Raw genomic sequence first — 24,908 nt, 5'->3', positions numbered from 1 at the left:
TCCCACTGACCAAATCTAGGATAATTTGACCAACAAAATAAATAATGAGAATAAAAGATTATAATCCATTGAACATAATAGAAACTAATAAGTCCATAGTGATATAACTAAAAGAAACAAATTAATAAATCAAAATTTTAATACTGAAAGAGATAGTTACATAATTTCAAAGTACCCTACCACAAAACATTACCTATTACAAAAGGAAAAGACTAAATTTACAGTGGAGAATCCTGGCAGCCATGACTTCAATCAGATGGCCAGAATGAACATCATCATTAATACAATAATTCAAAATTATGCACCATCTGGGCTTCCCTGGTGGCACAGTGTTTAAGAATCTGCCTGCTAATACAGGGGACACGGGTTCGAGCCCTGGTCTGGGAAGATCCCACATGCCGTGGAGCAACTAGGCCCGTGAGCCACAACTACTGAGCCTGCGCGTTTGGAGCCTGTGCTCCGCACCAAGAGAGGCTGCGATAGTGAGAGGCCCGTGCACCGCGATGAAGAGTGGCCCCCACTTGCCACAACTAGAGAAAGCCCCCGCACAGAAACGAAGACCCAACACAGCCAAAAATTAATTAATTAATTAAAAAAAAATTATACACCATCTGATAGGTTACAATGAGAACACAGTGTCATTTCTGTGATATCCCTGCCAAAGATGTATAATCTGAATTGAGGCAAAAGGAAACATCAGGCAAACCCAAATTAAGAGAAATTTTACAAAATACCTACCCTATAATCTTAAAAGTATCACGGTAAAGAAAACAGAAGGAACCACTTCAGATTGAAAGAGGTTAAAGACTCCCAGCAGCTAAGCACAACACATGATTCTCACTGGATATTTTTGCCATAAAGAACATATTACGGATAATGAGAAAAACATAAATGGAGTCTGAGGGTTAGATGGTAGTAATGTATCAAAGCTAATGCCCTGAGATTGATGGCTTTATTTTGGTTACAAAAAGAATGTATTTGTTTGTAAAGTATATACCCTAAAGTTTTCCAGAGTGCAGGGATATCATGTTGGCAACTTACTCTTAAATAGGGAAAAAAAGTTTTTTGTACTTGCAACTTTTCTATAAGTTTGAGATAGCTTGAAATTTTTGAAAAACTGAACTTGAGAATTGAACCTAGACACCAAGATGCCATTTGTTACCTACCAGATTTGTGGAAATGTATAAGTCTGACAATACATTGTGCTGGCAAAGATTTGGGAAAACAGGAACTTTCATTTATTTCTGTTGGGAGTATAAATTGGTACAACTCCTTAAGAGGGAAATGTAGCAATGTCAATCAAAATTCCAACTGCATATATCATATATGTTGTCCAACAATACCAACACTCGAAATTTATTCTGTGGGTATGCATGTGCTAATGCAAAATAAGCTCTATATAAGTGTACTCAATATTGTAAGTTCAAACCATTGGAAATAACCCAATGTCCACAAATAGGTTCAATTAATTATGATATATCAATAAAATGGAATACAGTGAGACAATAAAAAGAACTAGAAAGCTCTCTATGTGGTGATAGGAAAGATGTCCAAAATATACAGTATAATGAAAAAAAATTAAGGTACAGAACAATGTATGTAGTAAGCTAAATTCGGTGTTTAAAAAAAGCACAGAAGGAAAATAAAAATCAATATTCACATTTGCTTTTATGTGTGTAAAGAAATTTGAAAGCTTACATAAAAAAACAATAACAGTGGTTAGCTGGTGGAGAGAGGGGTGAGCACTGAGGCACCAGGATATTAAGGAAACTTTATGGTCCGTGTTTCTATACTTCTGCTGAAACATGCGTTTCTATCTTCTATTTAAAAAATTAATTTTAAAAATCCCTCATTAAACATTTTTGTTTTTCAAAGTCTTTCTTTTAACCTAGTGGCTACTTCCCTTTACTCCTTCTCTAAAGCGTCCGGTAAGCTGGCTCTTCACTCCTCCCAGGATTCCTCAGAAACTCATATTCCATTCTCCTCAAATATACCCCAAAACTCAGCCCTCTCCTAAATTCTACCTCCAAACCTACTTACCAACTCTTTAGGGAAGTGACCAAAACAAAGGGCCCTATGTGGAAGGCAATGATGCTCCCTTAATGGTAGGGGGAGGAAGGCGGGTTCTGACAACTACTCCCAAGTAGTTTATCAAAGCAGTTTTTTCTAAATACATACATTCTTTGCCCAAGAGAAACTCCAACGAATGGGATTTCCTCCACCTCATGAAGTACTCATTTACCCACTAGTGGTGACCCTCTGTCTACACACACAGCATTATTCGCCCCTGCTCTTCATTTTGGTGGGTCCTGATATGCATGGGCCACCATCCCTCTTATCTAACATGAACTAAGTTTCATCTACATCTAAATAGGCCAAAGGCTCTACCCAAATTGGGAGAAACATTTAAGAACGAGTCAAAACTTAGGATTTGGGGCTCAAACTCAAGATGAGAAGGATAAACAAATCCTCTCCAAACGGAATCTAGTTCTGATATATTTTCCTGCTTTCTAATTAAAGCCAAATATTTCAATATATCCCAAACTACCTCTGATGAAATTCACTGCAAATTTTGTCTTTTAAAAGCAGATGAACTTATATGTACATTGTTAATAGATTTATTTCAATGCATGCTAGTTTTCAGTGTGTTTGTCACGGGGTGCCATGGATCTCTACCACAGATGGCCCAAGCTCTAATCTTTGATGGACTGACACATTTGCTCCCTGGACCACACACGTACCAAAGAATTGTGGGAGCCACAAGTGGTCAGAATACCCTCTCACACAACATTTTACCATGATTTTTCTCCCTGCCAATGATACAGGGGATCCAGCGAAAAAGACTCCATGATATCAGGGGTCAGTTAACACCAACACTGGAAAAAGTAAAGTCCTCTGACTTCATCACATTTCAAAATAATCTCGAACATTTCAGCAGGGCGTTAAGAATCTACTGTAGGTGTTATCCCATTTGATCTCCACAATTTAGGTGGCTATAATTATCCCTATTCTCTGAGTCAGGAAATGAAGACTCAGAGATGATCACTGAATTTCCCCAGATCACACATCTAGGAAGGAACAAGGCTGTGAGGTGCATGAACTAGGCTTACCTTCAGTGATCTCAGAGTAAAGCTCTGATTATCAAGTGTAATAACTCTATCAGTAATGGGTATTTCTAAATTCAAATGAATTTAAAATTTTATGAGACTAATGCCTCAAGAAGAGAGTCTGCAGAGGCTGGGAATTCCACAAAATAGAAGCTAAAAAGGTTAATTTATTCTGACAAAAGGATGATTAATATAAGGTAAGATTACCTATCTCTAATTAACCTAGTCATTATTGAATCCTTAACAAGAACGATATGGATAACAGAAATGTCACTCAGAAAGAATTCAGCTGAGACAGTCTGAAGACAGTACCATTCTGGGAATGATAATCATTATATTTGTTGGCCACTGGGAACACTAAAATCATCTTCATATTTAAGCCAGAACCTAAAATACTTCTTTATTCAAACCTCTCTTAAGGGGGCTATGAGGCGTAAGATTAACAAGTACATTTTAACATCTACTTAAATAAAAAAGTGTCTTTCAAAGGTCTAAACGAAGATCTATTTATTTTTTTTAACTGACGCCAATTCTACTTATTATATTCAAAGCCCTTCTAATAAAAATAGTTAAACATTGTTACTGATCTATATTCTTAACTGACCAATGATTAATAATAGGCCTAACTTCTCTCCCTCACTGACCCCTCTTATACCTGCCATATTCCAATAGGAAGTCAGACAAAACAACTATAATATTATTCATTAATAATATTTCTGATGACTGTGGAAAATCAATGGTACTTTAAACATGCCTAACTAAAAATCTTAGGCACTGAAAAGATCTGGTTTGCCATATCCTATGGGCTAGAGTTTGTGTGTTTTTTTTTCTTTTCATTGTAAACTGCAGTATCAAATAAGAATAAAGATTATCATTTACTTCAGTTTTATAATAATAGAATGTTGAATGGGACTTTTTCTGTTGTCTTGAAATTAGTTATTCTGGCCGAAAAATGATGACAAAAAGGCACAAGGATTTCATGCTTTTAAAGGCCTCTCCAGACTCCCTCTTGTGAGAGCACCAGAATCATAACTAACTGCTGAACAATCACTGACAGGAAGACACTGGAACTCACCAAAAAAGATACCCCACATCCAAAGACAAAGGAGAAGCCACAATGAGATGGTAGGAGGGGCACAATCACAATAAAATCAAATCCCAAAACCTCTGGGTGGGTGACTCACAAACTGGAGAACAATTATACCACAGAAGTCCACCCAGTGGAGTGAAGGTTCTGAGCCCCATGTCAGGCTTCCCAACCTGGGGGTCCGGCAACAGGAGGAGGAATTCCCAGAGAATCAGACTTTCAGGATTTGATTGCAGGACTTTGACAGGACTGGGAGAAACAGAGACTCCACTCTTGGAGGGCACACACAAAGTAGCGTGCACATCAGTACCGAGGGGGAAGGAGCAGTGACCCCACAGATTGAACCAGACCAACCTGCTAGTGTTGGAGGGTCTCCTGCAGAGGCAGTGGTTGGCTGTGGCTCACCTTGGGGACAAGGACACTGGCATCAGAAGTTCTGGGAAGTACTCCTTGGTGTGATCCTCCCAGAGTCCACGATTAGCCCCACCAAAGAGCCTGTAGGTGCCAGTAATGGGTCGCCTCAGGCCAAACAACCAACAGGGAGGGAACCCAGCCCCACCAATCAGCAGACAAGTGGATTAAAGTTTTACTGAGCTCTGCCCACCAGAGCAACAGCCAGCTCTACCCCCACCAGTCCCTCCCATCAGGAAGCTTGCACAAGCCTCTCAGATAGCCTCATCCACCAGAGGGTAGACAGTAGAAGCAAGAAGAACTACAATTCTGCAGCCTGTAGAACAAAAACCACATTCACAGATAGATAGACAAAATGAAAAGGCAGAGGACTATGTACCAGATGAAGGAACAAGATAAAACCCCAGAAAAACAACTAAATGAAGTGGAGATAGGCAACCTTCAGAAAAAGAATTCAGAATAATGATAGTGAAGATGATCCAGGACCTCGGAAAAAGAATGGAGGCAAAGGCTGAGAAGATGCAAGAAATGTTTAACAAGGACCTAGAAGAATTAAAGAACAAACAAACAGAGATGAACAGTACAATAACTGAAATGAAAAATACACTAGAAGGAATCAATAGCAGAATAACTGAGGCAGAAGAACGGATAAGTGACCTGGAAGACAGAATGGTGGAATTCACTGCCATGGAAGAGGATAAAGAAAAAAGAATGAAAGGAAAAGAAAACAGCCTAAGAGATCTCCAGATCAACATTTAATGTACCAACATTCACAGTATAGGGGTCCCAGAAGGAGAAGAGAGAGAGAAAGGGCCCAAGAAAATATTTGAAGAGATTACAGTCGAAAACTTCCCTAACGTGGGAAAGGAAATAGCCACCCAAGTCCAAGAAGCAAAGAGAGTCCCAGGCAGGATAAACCCAAGGAGAAACACACCAAGGCACATAGTAATCAAATTGACAAAAATTAAAGACAAAGAAAAATTATTAAAAGCAACAAGGGAAAAATGACAAATAACATACAAGGGAACGCCCATAAGGTTAACAGCTGATTTCTCAGCAGAAACTCTACAAGCCAGAGGGGAGTGGCACGATACATGTAAAGTGATGAAAGGAAGAACCTACAACCAAGATTACTCTACCTGGCAGGGATTTCATTCAGATTCGACAGAGAAATCAAAAGCTTTACAGACAAGCAAAAGCTAAGAGAATTCAGCACCACCAAATCACTTCTACAACAAACGCTAAAGGAACGTCTCTAAGTGGGAAACACAAGAGAAGTAAAGGACCTACAAAAACAAACCCCAAACAATTAAGAAAATGGTAATAAGAACATACATATAAATAATTACCTTAAATGTGAATGGATTAAATGCTCCAACCAAAAGATACAGGCTTGCTGAATGGACACAAAAACAAGACCCATATATATGCTGTCTCCAAGAGACCCACTTCAGACCTAGGGACACATACAGACTGAAAGTGAGGGGACGGAAAAAGCTATTCCATGCAAATGGAAATCAAAAGAAAGCTGGAGTAGCAATACTCATATCAGATAAAATACACATTAAAATAAAGAATGTTACAAGAGACAAGGAAGAACACTACATGATGATCAAGGGATCAATCCAAGAAGAAGATATAACAATTATAAATATATATGCACCAAACACAGGAGCACCTCAATACATAAGGCAAATGCTAACAGCTATAAAAGAGGAAATCAACAGTAACACAATAATAGTGGGGGACTTTAACACCTCACTTACACCAATGGACAGATTATCCAGACAGAAAATTAATAAGGAAACAGAAGCTTTAAATGACACAAAAGACCAGATAGATTTAACTGATATTTATAGGACATCCCATCCAAAAACAGCAGATTACACTTTCTTCTCAAGTGCACATGAAACATTCTCCAGGATAGAACACATCTTGGGTCACAAATCAAGCCTTGGTAAATTTAAGAAAACTGGGACTTCCCTGGTGGCGCAGTGGTTGAGAGTCCGCCTGCCAATGCAGGGGACACGGGTTCGTGCCCCAGTCCGGGAAGATCCCACGTGCCACGGAGCGGCTGGGCCCGTGAGCCATGGCCGCTGATCCTGCACGTCCAGATCCTGTGCTATGCAATGGGAGAGGCCACAACAGTGAGAGCCCAGGTACCGGAAAAAAAAAAAAAAAAAAAAAAAAAAAGATTTAATGAAATTGAAATCATATCAAGCATCTTTTCTGATTACAATGCTATGAGATTAGAAATAAATTACAGGGGAAAAAAAAGAAAAAACACAAACACATGGAGGCTAAATAATACGTTACTAAATAACCAAGAGATCACTGAAGAATTCAAAGAGGAAATCAAAAAATACTTAAAGACAAATGACAACAAAAACACGACGATCCAAAACCTATGAGATGCAGCAGAAGCAGTTCTAAGAGGGAAGTTTATAGCAATACAATTCTACTTCACAAAATAAGAAAAATCTCAAATAAACAATCTAAACTTACACCTAAAGGAACTAGAGAAAGAAGAACAAACAAAACCCAAAGTTAGTAGACGGAAAGAAATCATAAAGATCAGTGCAGAAATAAATGAAATAGAAACAAAGAAAACAATAGAAAATATCAATAAAACTAAAAGCTGGTTCTTTGAGAAGATAAAATTGATAAACCTTTAGCCAGACTCATCAAGAAAAAGAGGGAGAGGACTCAAATCAAAAAAATTAGAAATGAAAAAGGAGAAGTTACAACAGACAACGCAGAAATACAAATCATCATAAGAGACTGCTACAAGCAACTCTATGCCAATAAAATGGACAACCTGGAAGAAATGTACCAATTCTTAGAAAAGTATAACCTTCCAAACTAAACCAGGAAGAAATAGAAAGTATGAACAGACCAATCACAAGTAATGAAATTGAAACTGTGATTAAAAACCTTCCAGCAGGGGCTTCCCTGGTGGTGCAGTGGTTGAGAGTCCACCTGCTGATGCAGAAGACACAGGTTCATGCCCCGGTCAGGGAAGATCCCACATGCCGCGGAGCGGCTGGGCCCGTGAGCCATGGCCGCTGAGCCTGTGCGTCCGGAGCCTGTGCTCCACAACGGGAGAGGCTGCAACAGTGAGAGGCCCACATACCGCAAAAAAAAAAAAAAAACCTTCCAGCAAACAGAAGTCCAGGACCAGACGGTTTCACAGGTGGATTCTATCAAACATTTAGAGAAGAGCTAACACCCATTCTTCTCAAACTCTTGCAAAAAATTGCAGAGGAAGAAACACTCCCAAACTCATTCTACGAGGCCACCATCACCCTGATACCAAAGCCAGACAAAGATACTACAAAAAAAGAAAATTACAGACCAATATCACTGATGAATATAGATGTAAAAACCCTCAACAATATACTAGCAAACAGAATCCAACAACACATTAAAAGGATCATATACTGTGATCAAGTGGGATTTATCCCAGGGATGCAAGGATTCTTCAGTATACACAAATCAATCAATGTGATACACCATATTAACAAGTTGAAGAATAAAAGCCATATGATCATCTCAATAGATGCAGAAAAAGCTTTTAACAAAATTCAACACCCATTTATGATAAAAACTCTCCAGAAAGTGGGCATACAGGGAAGCTACCTCAACATAATAAAGGCCATATATGGCAAACCCACAGCAAACAACATTCTCAATGGTGAAAAATGGAAAGCATTTCCTCTAAGATCAGGAACAAGACAAGGATGTCCACTCTCACCACTATTATTCAACATAGTTTTGGAAGTCCTGGCCATGGCAATCAGAGAAGAAAAAGAAATAAAAGGAATACAAATTGGAAAAGAAGAAGTAAAACTGTCACTGTTTGCAGATGACATGATACACTACATAGAAAAACCTAAAGATGCCACCAGAAAACTACTAGAGCTAATCAATGAATCTGGTAAATTTTCAGGATACAAAATTAATGCACAGATATATCTTGCATTCCTATACACTAACAACGAAAGATCAGAAACTGAAATTAAGGAAACAATCCCATTCACCACTGCAACAAAAAGAATAAAATACCTAGGATTAAACCTACCTAAGAAGGTAAAAGACCTGTACTCAGAAAACTATAAGACACTGATGAAAGAAATCAAAGGTGACACAAACAGATGGAGAGATACACCATGTTCTTGGATTGGAAGGCTCAATATTGTGAAAATGACTATACTACCCAAAGCAATCTACAGATTCAATGCAATCCCTAGCAAATTACCAATGGCATTTTTTACAGAACTAGAACAAAACATCTTAAAATTTGTATGGAGACACAAAATAACCCACATATCCAAAGTAATCTTGAGGGGAAAAAAAAAAATGGAGCTGGGGGAATCAGACTCCCTGACTTCAGACTATACCAGAAAGCTACAGTAATCAAGACAGTACGGTGCTGGCACAAAAACAGACATATAGATCAATGGAACAGGATAGAAAGCTCGTGCAGCTCAATAGTCAAAAAACAAACAACCCAATCCCAAAATGGGCAGAAGACCTAAATAGACATCTCTCCAAAGAAGACCTACAGATGGCCAAGAGGCACATGAAAAGCTCCTCAACATCACTAATTATTAGAGAAATGCAAATCAAAACTACAATGAGGTAATCACCTCACACCGGTTAGAATGGGTATCATCAGAAAATCTACAAACAACAATTGCTGGGGAGGATGTGGAGAAAAGGGAACCCTCTTGCACTGTTGGTGGGAATGTAAATTGATACAGCCACTATGGAGAACAGTATGGAGGGTCCTTAAAAAACTAAAAATATAATTACCATATGACCCAGCAATCCCACTATATACCCATAGAAAACCATAATTCAATAAACACATGCACCGCAATGTTCACTGCAGCACTATTTACAATAGCCAGGTCATGGAAGCAACGTAAAGCCCATCGACAGATGAATGGATAAAGAAGATGTGGTACATATATACAATGGAATATTACTCAGCCATAAAAAGGAACGAAATTGGGTCATTTGTGGAGATGTGGATGGACCCAGAGACTGTCATACAGAGTGAAGTAAGTCAGAAAGTGAAAAACACATATCTTTTATTAGCGCATATATGTGGAATCTGGAAAAATGGTATAGATGAACCGGTTTGCAAGGCAGAAATAGAGACAAAGATGTAGAGAACAAATGTATGGACACCGAGTGGGGAAAGCAGGGGGGAGTGGGGTGTGGGATGAATTGGAATTGACATATATCATATAATTGACACTAATATGTATAAAATAGATAACTAATAAGAGTCTGCTGTAGAAATAAATAAAATTCGAAAGTAAAAAAAAAAAGGCTTCTCCAACCACTGGGGCCAAAAACCTCCTGAAGGACTTACTCAGAACCACCTCTGCTCCTCCCAACCAACATCTCAGTCCTAGGTCAGCCGAAAGGTATTTCCCATCAACCCTCCAGAAGCCAAGGGAGCATGGAGTTTCAATGGAAGACAGAAAGTGAGTACTGGCAAAGAGGGAAGGTTGACAGCCTGCTACCTGGCTGAAGACTTGCAGAGTCAGGTACCTAGAGACCAACCTGATGCCTGCCTTCAAAGTGCAGTGAGCCCCGTGGGAGAGTCTGGGGGAGAATTTGACTTGTGTCCTTTGGAATTTGGGAACATATGTGAACACCAAGAATTGTGCCTGCTTCTTTTCTGGAGACTTTGAAGGAAGAGGACTTACTGTCTGAGCCCATGAAAGTGGAACAAAAAGAGACCATGTTATAGGGAACTTAAGAAGAAGGTGAGAAAACCTCCAACCCGTTCCAGGGCTCCTCGTCTTTCAGAGGGTGCAGACGAGAACTACCATGTTTGACACCATATGAAGGAATATAAAGAAGAGAGGAGAAATGGTTGGGATGTGGACCAAAGGCAAGACTACAGGAAGACATGGGTGCCCCCTCTGCAGGTGTCCTCAGTAATGTGGTGACCCAAGGTGAAGCTAAACAACTCTAAAAATTGCACAAAGTTATGAGGAGACCACCACATCCTCAAAGAATACCAGCAGCAACAGAATCATGTAGTCTTGTGGGGAGGGGCACTCTTCATCTCCAGTAAGCAACCCCTGCCACCTCTCATATTCCTCCTCCCCAACAAAGGAGTTAGATGCTAGTAGAGGGAATTGAGAGGATTACATTTGAATCAGATTTGAGATTGGATTTTTACACTGGAGTGAAATTAGTCTGGTTTTGCTTTGTTTTTTTAATAACTGAAAGTGATGAGAAAGTTGTGGAATGTACCCAAGAAATTGTCTTGGGAGATTCTATATAGCACTACTGGGAATTGTGATTGGGGAAAAATAAAAACATTACGGTGTTAATATGCACAATGTAGAGTCTACTCAATAAACTGCATGAAAATGTTGACTTTTGAAAGCAAGCTGGGAGGGGTTGTTTTAGGGGGGAAAGGAGGTTACGCATTGTCTCAAAAATAATGAATAAAAAGAACAAAGATAACAAAAAAGAAGTCAATTCTTTTTTTTTTTTTTTAAAGTCAATTCTTAAATGTAGGGTTTATGGAAGGAGATTTTAAAAGAATAAAAAATCATATAAATTTATTTTATCATATACGTTGAAGACACATACTTACTTATGTCTTTTCCAAAAGGAGACATTTTTAGTAAAACAAATTTTGGATTTGTATTGACTTTAAAGTTTTCAATGCACTGCTTTGTACTTTAACTTATGAGCAAGAGACCAAACTCTCATTATGCACTTTCCTATCCACAGTGCACCTGACAGACCTGAACCACAGAAAATGTTCAAGCCATGACTTTCAAATCAATCTATCACCTTCTACCCAGTTCTCCCCTTTGCTGTCATATCTTGGTCATTGTTACATAGTCACAAAAGACTTGGGGAAAAGGAGATACCTTTAATTATTTTTACTATGTACATTTATTATTTTTGTGATTAAGAAAAATAAAAGTAAAAAAACAAGGATTAGTATTTTATTCATCATCTTCCCTTCTGTATCAAATCATGCTTTATCCTGCGTGAATTCAATACCACACATGCAATCTACTAGTGCTGAACATCTTTTGTTTTTGCCGGCATAGCATCCATTCTCCTCCTTCTCTTAACAGCACCTTTGTTTTCTTTTGAGGAACTACCCCTATCCCATTTCAGGCAGTCTTGGTAGAACCCTCAACCACCTAGCTGACCCAAGCAAAGCCATGAAACTTTAACCTTTCCCTCAGTATTTGAATCCTGAGCAGTAATATAAGAATAAATGATGATAGAGCAGATTCATCCCCATAGTGATCATCTGAAGAGGCTTCCTAAAACCTCTAACACCAAAGCTGCATGCTTCCTGTATTTTTGAGGCATGATTGTTCAGCCTGATTTTAAATTCTGTGAGTTACTCAATATACATATAATAAATCCTTTCCCTTCCCACCTCTACACACATACCTTTAAGTTAGACAGAGTTGGTTTCTTACTGTTTGGGAGCAAATCACACAAGGACCTTGGGATAGGCATGACCCATCTACTGTCCCTATTCCAGAACCCTCTTTTCTTTCCTTACTTTTCTAACAGTTTAAAGAACTATTCATTTCAGGATAAAGAAGATGTGGTAATATATATACAATGGACTATTACTCAGCCATAAAAAAGAATGAAATAATGCCATTTGCAGCAACATGGATGGGCCTAGAGATTATCATACCAGGTGAAGTAAGTCAAACAGAGAAAGGCAAATATCATATGATATCACTTGTATGTGGAATCTAAAATGATGATACAAATGAACTTATTTACAAAACAGAAATAGACTCACAGACACAGAAAATACACTTATGGTTACCAAAGGGAAAAGAGAGGGAGGGATAAATTAAAAGAGCTTTGGATTAAAATATACACACTATTGTATATAAAATAGATAACCAACAAGGACATACTTGTTGCACAGGGAACTATACTCAGTATCTTGTAATAACATATAATGGAAAAGAATCTAAATATACATAATTATATATATAATTGAATCACTTTGCTGTACACCTGAAACTAACACAGCATTGTAAATCAACTACACTTCAATAAATTTTTCTTTACAAAAGAACTATTCAACATTCAATATTCATTTCCTTCATGTCAACCTCTCTCTAGCCAATATCCTCAACTTACTTGCACCATGTCTTTCTATTTAACTGTTTGCCTGATAAAAACTGCCTTCTCCACTCCTAGTGCTGGGACTGCTGGAGAAAATACTGCAACCGTTTGGGTTAGTGTCTTCACTCATCTTCAGTTTCTATTTTCAGTTAGATTTTCCATGCCACACAGAAATCTTCCTGTGTTTTTGCTCATTTCACTTCTCATTTTCCACAGTGATTTTAGAACCTTCTCCACTCTCCTCAAATCTCCAAGTAAATGACTCCTTCTCAACAATGTCCATACAGAGAAAGTAAAAGCCATAGGATGGAAATTTACTCCTCTCCCAGGCAGGAAACTCTCAAACAAACCTGTATTAAACCCATTCTTCCCTCCTGGTCTCTGCTGGAGTGGGAACATGGTCTTTTCTCATACTTAAAACTAATCCTTAGGATTATGCTCTTAGATCCCATTCTTTTCTACCTTCTGAGAGAAGCAGCTTTATCAATTATCTCTGTCTCTTCTATTGATATATCTTTAACCTTACCCTCCAGATGGGCATCTTATAAAAAAACAATTCTTTCCTGAATGAGTCACCTTTTAGCTACTGCCCTTTCTCTTCTCATTCACAACTAAATTAAAGTAGTTGTATATCTGCCCTGCTTGTGGAAGGAAGGGCTCAGGAAGAAGAAACAATGGCAGCATGCGAGTCAGAGCCCACCTGGTACAGGGTGAAGACAGCATCACAGAAAGGTCAGTCCAGTGTGGAGAGGCCCAGCCTGAGTAGGGTGAGGATACATCCATGTAGAGGGGCAGTCTGATGTGGATAACAGAGCCCACACAGGAGAAAAGTGCATCTATATGGGAGAACGGATGGCAGTGGAAAGGAGAGATTGATTACATACAGGGAGATTGGCTAAACAAGTAAATCTAATAAGGCCAAAGGGAGCCAGGTTTCTCAGCATCAAAAAAGGGGGTAGGGCTTCCCTGGGGGCGCAGTGGTTGAGAGTCCACCTGCTGATGCAGGGAACACGGGTTCGTGCCCCAGTCCTGGAAGATCCCACATGCCGCGGAGCGGCTGGGCCCATGAGCCATGGCCGCTGAGCCTGCGCGTCCGGAGCCTGTGCTCCGCAACGGGAGAGGCCACAACAGTCAGAGGGCCACGTACCGCAAAAAAAAAAAAAAAAAAAAAAAGGGGGTAACATATATGTAAAGGAAGAAAATTAGAAGAAACTCTGAGGTACTAGATTAGAACTAATGGTATCAGTGTACATTCATGGCCAGATAGATAGATATAATGCAAAGATGTGTACATACATTCATATATATATGCATATATGTCCTAGCTCTCTTCACTGAGATAGCCTTCAAGCACCATACTCCAAAAGCAAAGAGCACACCTAGTGCCCAGTTCCTGTCTTCTAAATATTATTCGCCACTAAAAAGACTCAGGTCTAAAATGGCTGATTCCAGGGCTAGGGTAGGGAAAGTACAAGATAAACTTGTTAATATCTTGTACCAGAAAGAAAGAAAGTAGTCAAAAAGTGATGGAAACATGTCAAGAGACACACAAGCTACCTGGAAGGGGTTTCCTGTAGCTAAATTGGGCACAATTTGAACATCAAGATAAATAATGATAGCAATGAATTAAGGCCCAATAGTACTACAAATAAATAAATGAGTATACTGAAAGTATGATTAGGAATGATATACTTGCAGTCTCAAAGAACTTCCCTGCAAAATACTTACTAGTTACCAAAAAAAAAAAAAAAAAAACTTCATTGTTAAGAATCTTGACAGACACATCCTTAATCAAGTGACCATTAGTAATGGGACAAATCAAAATTGTATGTCATCTAATAGGGTTCAATGAGAAGAAAACATCATCACTTTCGAGGTATTCCTGTCAAAATCTAATAATTTAGCTTTTTTCAGCTGAGCCAGAGAACACAGTGACTATTTCCTCAACTCTCTCAAGAATGCTTCATAACTAATACTGTTTTAGGTGTACTGAGAGAAGTTAATTTTTTCATACAATAGATGCTTTAGGATGTTAGGGTTTCATTCCCTTCCAGAACCCAGGCTGGAAAAGGCCCAGAGGTATAGTCCATAAAACAACCGATCTGTAATCTTCAAAATGTCAAGGTCATTAAAAACCAGGAAAGATTGTTTTGCTGCTCCCAACTGAAGGAGACTAAAGAGGCATGATAACTATATGCAGCAGGTGATTCTGAACTGTATCCTTTTGCTCTAAAGGATAGTATTAAGACAACAAACTTGATTGGGATTTGTGGAGTAGATGGTAGTCATGTATAATGTCAATGACCTGATTTCCACGGTTGTGTTATGTTTATGTAGGCAAATGTCCTTATTTATAGGAAATACACAGTAAAGTATTCAGGGGTAGTGGAGCAGTATACTGGCAAATTACTTCCAAATGGTTCAGGAAAAAAAAGTCTTTGTACTTTTTTATGCCTGGAAATTTTCTATCAATTTTTAATTGTTTCAGAATTATAAAAATCAAAAAATTTTTAAATGAACAAATATGAAACTGAACAAATACAAATTCACTATCATCCTCACTCCTTCTCATGCTCCTCATCTCAGTGAATTCCTGGTTTGCCCGAACAGGTTTTGTTCATTTCTGTTGTACCAACACAGACATTATTGGCCTCCTTTTCACTCTCAAGTGTCCCAACCAGGACAATCAATAACATAAATGTTCTCACTGTAAGGTTCTGAAAATCTGGCCTCTGTTTACTTCTCTAGCTTGATCATTAAGCACTCCCCCAATTTCCCTCTCCTCGCTAGTGAATCTCAACTCTTTTGGGAACGCTCTGCCTGAACACTGGATCAGGCTTCACTATATTTGCTAGATGCTCCCTCACGCTATACTAATCCTACTAGTAACTCTGTCTATTGCATACATATCTCTATTGTAACTATTTGTTTATATTCCCTCTTAAACTGCATTTCTGTACAGATAACCCTGCCACTCAGGGTGGGACCTTGAACAAGTTACTCAACCTTTCTAAGCCTCAATTTCCTCATCTGTAAAACAAGGATAACTGTATTGTTGTTAAGATCAAATGATATAAAGCGCATGAAGAGCTTAGCCCACCGCCTTCATCATTTTATGTTTTAAGAATTATGTAAATAGTCAAACGTATTTTTTCTCTCTAGAGCTCCTTAGCTGTCTTCTTTTCATACCTAATCTTTTTATGTACCCTATTTATCAAGCAAGTAGAGTTAAAGATTGTTTCTTCTTAACACAAATATCACAAGTCTCTATGATAGAGCTCTTTTTTTTTTTTTTTTAATTTTGGCTGCATTGGGTCTTCTTTGCTGCGTGCAGGCTAGAGTTCTTTTTAATTTTATTTACTTTTTTAAAGAAAACACATGTTCTTACAGAAAGTTATCTTCTGGGAAATAACACCAGAAACTATTAGCTCCGCTCAGGCAATGGGATATTTCTTTCCTTCCTGTTCTAGTGAATAAACACATGTAAGTCCCCACAGCAAATTCTACATATATATAGTATAGCAAATACAGTGTGTGTGTGTGTGTGTGTGTATATATATATACACATATATATATACACATATATATAAATATATATATATAAGAAAATACACTTTTAACATATTATAAAACAATGAGTGCCAAATGTATAAATTTGTGGAAAACAATGTTTTCAATCACTTAAAGAGTTGTTTATTAATAACTAAACATTGTTTTGGGAAAGAAAGCCCTCTTGTAAAAAAGAATAACAATTCAACAGTAACAATTAATGAGTCCTACATTGACAGACTGGACATTGAATATAATATATTTTAAAATATAAAGCTCTTTGGAGTCTCATAATTGTGAAGAAAAATATGTGGGTATTTTGAAGCTCTCTACCTTATATTGTGTTTCATCTTCCAGAAGTGAAAATTCAGAATTACATGATTGTATATTTCTACTCACTGACTACACTTTCTCTAAATTTAACTATCATTGTTTTCTCTTTGTTAATTATATGATTTAATCATAGATCCCCTTTGCTTAGTAAAGCATATAAATACACTAACCACATCCCTAAAGCTTTTCTTTTCATTATTAAAGGAAAAGTAATTCATATTTTCAGAGTTAAATTTATACAAACAAATTTAATCCACAGTACTAACCATTGCTCATGCTTTGTGATATCTTGCAAGCATCTAGAATGTTACGTCTCAAGTCATAAATGCATAAAAATCTGCTTCTCCACAGCAAATATTGCATTATTTTCCACCTAATTGTTTCATTATTTTTAAAAATAAAAACATACTTAAAAATATAGGTGACCCTTGAGCAACATGGGTTTGAACTGCATGGATATGGGGATTTTTTTCCACTAAATACATACTACAGTACTAGGCTATCCAAGGTTGCCTAGGGTTGGTTGAATCAGAGGTTGCAGGACCTTAGATTCGGAGGAACCTGGGAAATGGAAGGCTGACTATAAAGTCATACACGGATTATATGCACAGGGGAGGGGGGAGGTTGGTGCCTATAACCCTCAAGTTGGTCAATAGTCAACAATATATGTAATCATTTTAAAATAATATATATTTTTAATGACCAGGGTTTCACATACCAGACTGATGAATTTACCAAACGTATGAATGAAGAAGTGTTTGTCTTCAGAAATGTTTTTAGTGATTTTATTTCTAAGAGAGATATCACCGATACATAATCTAAATATATGTAGCAAATAAAATATTACATAATTGAAATCTTTGAAATAAACCTATTACCGACTTGCAAATCTGTTCAGAATACTTTATTAAATGTCAGCTGTGAAACACTGTTAAAATACAGATAAACAATATTACAAGTTTCATTTAACTTCCCAAATTCTTACAGTCTTGTATTTTGCTCTCTGCTGTGGCACACAACTGGATTTTTCCTAAGCAATCAAAAGCAGGCTGGAAGACTCTTTGTTCATCAGTTGTAAACAATGTACCAAATATAATATAAGTAGAAAATTGCCCAAAGAGGATATATGAATTTTAATATGATTATTACTTTATAACCATAAAACTTTAGCAAATAGTAATCCTTATTTGCTTTAACTAGTATTGGATAATACATCATGATGGTGACCTTGTGGCAATCGGCATACTTTTATAAAATGATGGTTTGAAATTTAAATCTTATTTTTAATTCTTCAGTCTCATGTGGTCCTCTGGGAAAACTTCCCATAAGATTCTACAATCTTACAGGGGCTTCCCTGGTGGCGCAGTGGTTGAGAGTCCGCCTGCCAGTGCAGGGGACACGGGTTCGAGCCCTGGTCTGGGAAGATCCCACATGCCATGGAGCAAATAAGCCCGTGAGCCACAACTGCTGAGCCTGAGTGCCACGACTGCTTGAGGCCCACGCACTCAGAGCCTGTGCTCCACAACGGGAGAAGCCACGGCAATGAGAGGCCCGCGCACCTCAACGAGGAGTGGCCCCCGCTCACCGCAACTGGAGAAAAGCCCGTGCGCAGCGGCGAAGACCCAACACAGCCAAAAATAAATATAATAAATAAATTTAAATAAATAAGTAAAAATCAAGCTGTAAATTTACGATTTGTGCACTTTACTATGTGTATGTTAAAAAAAAAGATTCTACAATCTTACAATGGAAAATTGCTTAAAGGTAACACTCCATTATCAATATATCACATATCAATAAATACTTATTGAGCGTGTTTTATTTGCCAGGCACTACGCTAAGTGCTGGAAATATAAAAATGATTAACGCCTGAGCACTAGATAAGATATGGAGACTGCCCTTGAGAGGCCTGGAGTATTATGCAAGAGGCAATTAATGTACAAACTATATAAAAGATTGTTAAGGAACAGGGTCTTAAAAGGTGCTGTGTACAAAGAAGAGAAATATATAATCCAAACTAGGGGAGGAAAGGATGGTTACAGGAGCCTTCTTGGAGGAGTTATTAACAAATAAGTCTACTGACTTGCTTGCAGTATGGCCTAATGATTTAAGAGCACAGGTTCAAATCCTAGCACCACCTTTTACCAACTGTATACGTTTGGACAACTTACTTCATCATCCCAAGCTTGCCTCCTTGTTTACAAAATGAATATAATAGTATTCACCTCATTGGGCTGTTAAGAGGACCAAATAAGATAAGAGTAGAAACACCAAATAAGAGTAGAAAGCACAATGGCTGCTGTAAGATATGCTAGTATTCTGGTTGTTATAATGATGATCTCTTTCTCTCTCACATACACACCCCACTCAGTGAACCTGGTAGTTTCTGGACTTCTTGGCCAATGTATGCATGTGCCACACAGCTATAAAAGAAAAAACTGCTCCATCCTCACCCCCATCTTCTGTTATCATCCAGGCTTCCCAGTCCCCTGAAAAGTCTGCTTGACTTGCTGTCATTACCAGACATGCCTGCGCCATGCCCATTCGTTGAACGTTAGTCTGACCACAGAGGCATCTCTGGACTACCTGTCCACCACCACTCTCCTCTCATCCTTCACTGTCCCCCATATCCACCAGGAGACAGATCTTTTGGCTTTCAGCCCCACACTAGTCTCTGATGGGTCTTTCTTAGCAGTGTTTTGGTGATTTTTATGCATTTCACTTAATCAGCTTTGCCCTCTATTGGCCACCACTGTCTCCAAGCCAGTGGCCAACATTTCATTTCATTTGGAGTTACCATCATTGCAGAGACAGAAAAAAAAAAAAAAAAAAAAAATATATATATATATATATATATATATATGATTAAAACAAAATCATCAAGCTTTGTGAGGTTGAGAAAAGCTAGTGCTAGAAAAAGAATAACATTTGGGTCTTTTGTTCTTTCCTACTTTATCCTCTTTAGGATCATGACTCTATTTTACAATCCAGTCTTTCCCTGCAATAATCTCCCACTGGTTAATTTTCTATCAAGTAAGTGACCCTTTCTGAAAGGTTTTCTCCCTCCTATTCATTTGCAGAAAGACCTACGGGAGGGGCAGGGCTCAACTCAATTTCTTCTTACACATTCACGTTTCTGAGGGCTTTTACCAAGTTTCACCAAAACAGATTCAAATGATAGCAATAAATAATAATAAATGACAAATTAAAGTTAAAAGATGTTTCCCTATTCAAGTGGCTCACTGGTAGAACTAAGTGTTCCTTATTTCTAAGAGTGCAAAAGATATGATTTGGACATTATAAGAATCGGGTAAAAGGGCATCTACTCTAGCTTCCAAATTCTGTTTTTAACACATACCTTACAAAATTGTTTTGGCTTTATCTAAGCACTACTCCCACTTTCTAAAAACCAAGACACACTGTATTATTTTAATTTGTAAATTATTCATGATTTAATTCTGTTCTTCACTTTGGATACTTTGCTTTATACATCTTCACAACAGCATGTGTACCTCCATGCCAACAAAATCCTTCATATATGTTTCAAAGTCCAAAATATTAAAGCATTAAATTTCTTTCAATCAGATTCTCTGCAGCAAAATAATTTGAAACTCTTACATGACCACAAAATGTTATAGCAAGTTGAGGAAGAAAATTTTAGTTGCCTCATGTTTCCACTGAAATGTATTAAGAAGTTTATACAAGAACTACAAAGATGTTTATGTTACAAAAACGACAAATATAAAGCTAATTGCTGATGATCCACATATGAATTTACTATGTCATAGACTGAAACTGTGATTTTAAGGTTTAGCTATCACCTAACCTGTTCCATAATCCTGAAACAAGGTCATTTGAAATTCGTAAAATTCTGGGGACAGTGAGTCCTCAGCAAACTTCTAAACTTAAATTGCCCCTCCTCCTTACAGCTTTTCACATGAAACACTTCCTTCATCATAGCTACTTCTTCAATGTGGTAGCAAGTAAAATTCCCCAACAACAGAAATGAAAGTAACATGAAAACTGAGCTGATTACAGATGGGTGAGGAGCAAGAATTCTCTCTTACAATTTTTAAATTACAATATTAATAATAATTAACCACAATAAATAAAACTAACCTTAGATGGCAGACCTTTGTAAAATGCTTCCATTAAACAGTATTGAAAAGGTAGTGGCAGTGAGTAACAAGTTTTGGGTTTTTTAAATCATTCATAATGATCCTCAACATCAAAAGAAAAAATGTAGATGACTGGAAGGGTAAAATTCTCCAAGTAAGATATTGAACATGAAATTCCAGTTAGCCAAATATGAGTTTTATGTAAAAAACTGAGAACTTGTTCCTTTCAATTATACTTTGCCACTAAAACTCAATATCCATCAGAAAATATGAGTTATTATAATTAGAATTCTTTTACCCTCACTACATAATGCTGTGCCTGGTCAAAAATCATAAAATAGTTCAGAAAAGAAATTTAGCATTTCTGATCCTTCTTGTAGGCCTGATGCCACTTTGAGCCTGGATGAATAAAGTTTTTCAACTCATCTAACTTAGCAGGGCCTAAGTGTTACAAATTAATTAAAGACACTATACCTTTGGAGCCACTAATCATATCTGTTGTCAAAATAGCCTACTGGACTCAACAACAAGAAAACAAACAACCCGATTAAAAAATGGGCAGAGGGTCTGAATAGACATTTTTCCGAAGAAGACATACAGATGGCCAAAAGGTAGATAATTTCCTAATTATCAGGAAACGCAAACAAAAACCACAATGAGATCTCACCTCACGCCTGTTAGCATGGCTACTATCAAAGAGACAAGAAATGACAAATGTTGGAGAGAATGCAAAGAAAAAGGAGCCCTCATACACTGTCGGTGGAACTGTAAATTGGTGCAGCCACAGTGGAAACCAGTAGGGAGATTCCTCAAAAAATTAAGAACTACCATATGACCCAGCTATTCCATGTCTGTGTATTTACTCGAAGCACACGGAACCACTAATTTGAAAAGATACGTGCACCCTCATATTCCCTGCAGAATTGTTTATAATCGCCAAAATATGGATACAACTTAAGTGTCCATAAATGGATGAATGGATAAAGGTGCGTTATATATATACAAAGCGGATTATTACTTGGTTATAAAAAGAGAAGGAAATCCTGCCATCTGCAACGACATGAATAGACCTGGACAGCATTATGCTAAGTGAAATAAGTCAAATGGAGAAAGACAAATACCTTATGATTTCACTCATATGTGGAATCTAAAAAGACAAAACAAGTGAACAAACAAAATAAAATAAAAATAAACTCATAGATACAGAGATCAGCTTAGTGGTTACCAGAGGGAAAGGGGGTTTGGAGGGTGGGTGAAAATGGGGAAGGGGACGGTGGTGAATGGGAATTAGACTTGTGGTAGTGACCACTTTGTCGTGTGTACAGGTGTCAAATTATAATGCTGTACACCTAAAGCTTATGTAATTTTTTTAAAGTTTAAAAAGTGTACTTGATAAGAAGCACTATCGTTGCTTAACTGGTAATGCTTTTCTTTCTTAGTTGTACATCTAGATGGAAATGTACCAAAATGTTAACAGTGGCATCTCCGGGTGAATAGTAGAATTACGAATGATTTTACATTAAATCGAAAATCAAAAATAAGAAAATTAAATGGCATTCATATAACACATGCCACACTATTTAACGATGGAAAACAGAAACCAAATTTGGTACTGAATTTTATCACAAAATCCACAAGACATTAAAACATGTATTAAGTACAAAGAATGTAACAAACATATATAAAATTAATATAAAAAACAAATCTTACTCATTTTGCTAATACTATGTATAGCAAATCTTACCTCTAATCTCCACATCAAAGTCAAATTTGCTGCATCTTGAAGATGTTAGAGTTGAGCCAGAGTTGCAAAATCTTGAAAGGCAGAGTTAAGACTTAAAAAACAAACAAACAAAACCTCCCTTAGTTCTACAGCACTCAAGCCTGTCAGGTGTTAGTTAAAATAAGGAGTAAGCATGGATTTCATATTTTTCCTTAAGAAATAGGTTTCGACTGCTGATACAGTTTTTCTTACAACCACACAGCAAAACTTTCAGTTGAGATGGATTGTTGGGTTTTTTTTAATGATACTGAGCATTTTGATATAATGTGAAAAACTCCAGACTTGGCAGTAATTTTGACATGTTGCCTCAGTATTATATACCGTGATAGCAATTATCATTTGTCTGTTTTTGACAGAGTTCTTGAGATTGAGTTTAAACCTTTACACAGTAAGGTGGAACAGCCATGGAGTTTAAAATCCAAGAAACAAATACCATAAGAAGAGCTTCCCATATAAGTTCTGAAGCAGCTATAAAAGGGGGAGGGAACTGGTTACTCTGCCTAGTCAGAGTTTTATTCAGTTGTGCCAGAAGGAGGGAGACAACACAGCCGTGGGATACTGTTCTGGGCAGGGAAAGCAGCCTGTAACTGCATGTTGGCAAGGGCTAACAGGCTAACAAAGGGGACAGAAGATGTACTTGACAGTAGAGAGGGTTAGCAGATGAGTAGGAGGAGATGGCATATGAGACGTAGGCTGGGGTGTGGTAGGAAAGAGCCTTGGTGGTAAAGATGAACAGCTTCAATTTCACGCAAAATACAATAAAGGCCCAGTAAAGCAAGTCCAGAAGCTGCAAATAATGGCTACAGTACAGCATTTCAAGCTGTTTACAGGGTAGATATTTAGATAAGGAGTCTTGAAAAGGGGAGGTTATAAAAGTCATGAGAGAAAACATTCAAAACTTAGTCCAAGTGTTTTCATAGAAATGAAAACACAAGCAGGGATTTAGAGGTGCCAGAGTTGGTTGTTTGTTTCTGATGTTTTCATAGTTTGAATAAATAGGAGGAGGAAAACAAAATGAAGCAAGTAAACTCAAGTTTAGGTGTTTAAGAAATAGTCACATGACTGAATCCAAAGAGAAGAAAGGTGATAATTAGGGTAAGTGAGAAGGATCTTAAGTAAAAATTATAAGGGATAAGAATTTCTTGGCAACTTGTCAGTTACTAAAGTATTTAGGAAGACATTGTAAAAAAAAAATAAAGAGAAGTAGAAAAATAAATAATGATAATGATTTATAATATCCTAAAGGGTTCAAACAGAAGGAATAATGTAATAGAGTGACAGGGTTGAATCATTTAATGTGCTTAAACAATTTTCCAAACTACGAGTAAATCTCATAAGTTTTTGGTTAAATGGAATTCTAGTTTGATTTAAACAGCTGATTCTTATTTTTTCAAAAATAAGTTATATTCCGAACGGAGAGATTTTACTAAAAATTCTGAAGAATTCAGCAATTGTTCACTAGCCCTTAATAATTTAAAACAACTTTGGTAATAAAGGCATCATTGTGAACTGTGCTTTTAAATCCACGCCCAAAGTTATTTAATGGTTAGTATATTTGACCTTAACGCTAACACTTTAACAAATTTACCACTAGGTGGCGAAAAAACCCAAATAGTATCTGTTAACAAAGCTAGTACAAGATCCCAAGTGCTTGAACAACTAAAATAGCCACCAGGTGTCATCCAAGAGAGGAAAAAAAAAAAAAAAAGACTATTCTCCCCACTCAAATACAAAAATTCAGTTTTAAGCACAACCATCTAAGCTCTATCAGAGGTAAATACCCTGTCCATTAACTGTCTAAATAGTTTGCATATTTATACTCTATATAATTTATACAATGCTCTTGACTCCAAGATACTGCCTTTCAACTAAAACCCAACTAAGTAAAATTTAATTTCTTTAAAAAAAACAACGAAAAAACCAGCAAGACCAATGAATGAGCTCAATGTATTGTGAATCATAGTTTCAACCTATCCAAATACACTGCACAAAAGAACCTAAAACGGCTTAGGCACAGACAGCCAAGAATCTTCCAAAGTGTATTTGGTTATGTATATATACTTCCAGATTCATATTCTTTTTCCCTATATTTCTCTCCTATAAGCAATTTCATTGATTGCAAAAAAATCTAGATAATTATGCTGTTATGCCTTGAATCCCGGTGTGATTTTACAAAAGCACTGAAATTTGTTACCAAAACGTTCACAGTAAAGAGACAAATGTACCGGTCCTTAAGAAAGATGTATAATGAGAATTATGTTAAACAGTCCAAAGCTGAAAATTAAAATTAAAGCTTTACAGAATTAAGCCCTATTTATATAACAAACCATGCTTTTTAAAAAAACATTTTCTGCACTTCACTAACT

At 37.2% G+C, this 24,908-nt stretch overlaps 1 long non-coding RNA gene across 2 annotated transcripts in view; it reads right to left on the bottom strand.

Annotated features, from left to right (window-relative positions):
* Positions 1 to 7,131: 7,131 nt before the first annotated feature.
* Positions 7,132 to 24,908, bottom strand: part of LOC111184395 (uncharacterized) — a 22,050-nt gene continuing 4,273 nt past the window's right edge. For both annotated transcript variants that reach the window (XR_016392722.1, XR_016392723.1), the window contains exons 2-3: positions 22,504 to 22,594; positions 7,132 to 13,595 (exon numbers count right to left, since the gene is read on the bottom strand). This is a non-coding gene — a long non-coding RNA (uncharacterized LOC111184395). The remainder of the gene's footprint in view (positions 13,596 to 22,503; positions 22,595 to 24,908) is intronic.

The sequence above is a fragment of the Delphinapterus leucas genome, chromosome 3, assembly GCF_059928025.1.
Source record: "Delphinapterus leucas isolate spDelLeu-1000000601 "Yukka" chromosome 3, BTC_Dleu_Yukka2, whole genome shotgun sequence".
NCBI lineage: Eukaryota > Metazoa > Chordata > Mammalia > Artiodactyla > Monodontidae > Delphinapterus > Delphinapterus leucas.
The sequence above is the reverse complement of the archived record's forward strand: the minus strand, read 5'-3'. Positions and strand labels throughout refer to the sequence as shown.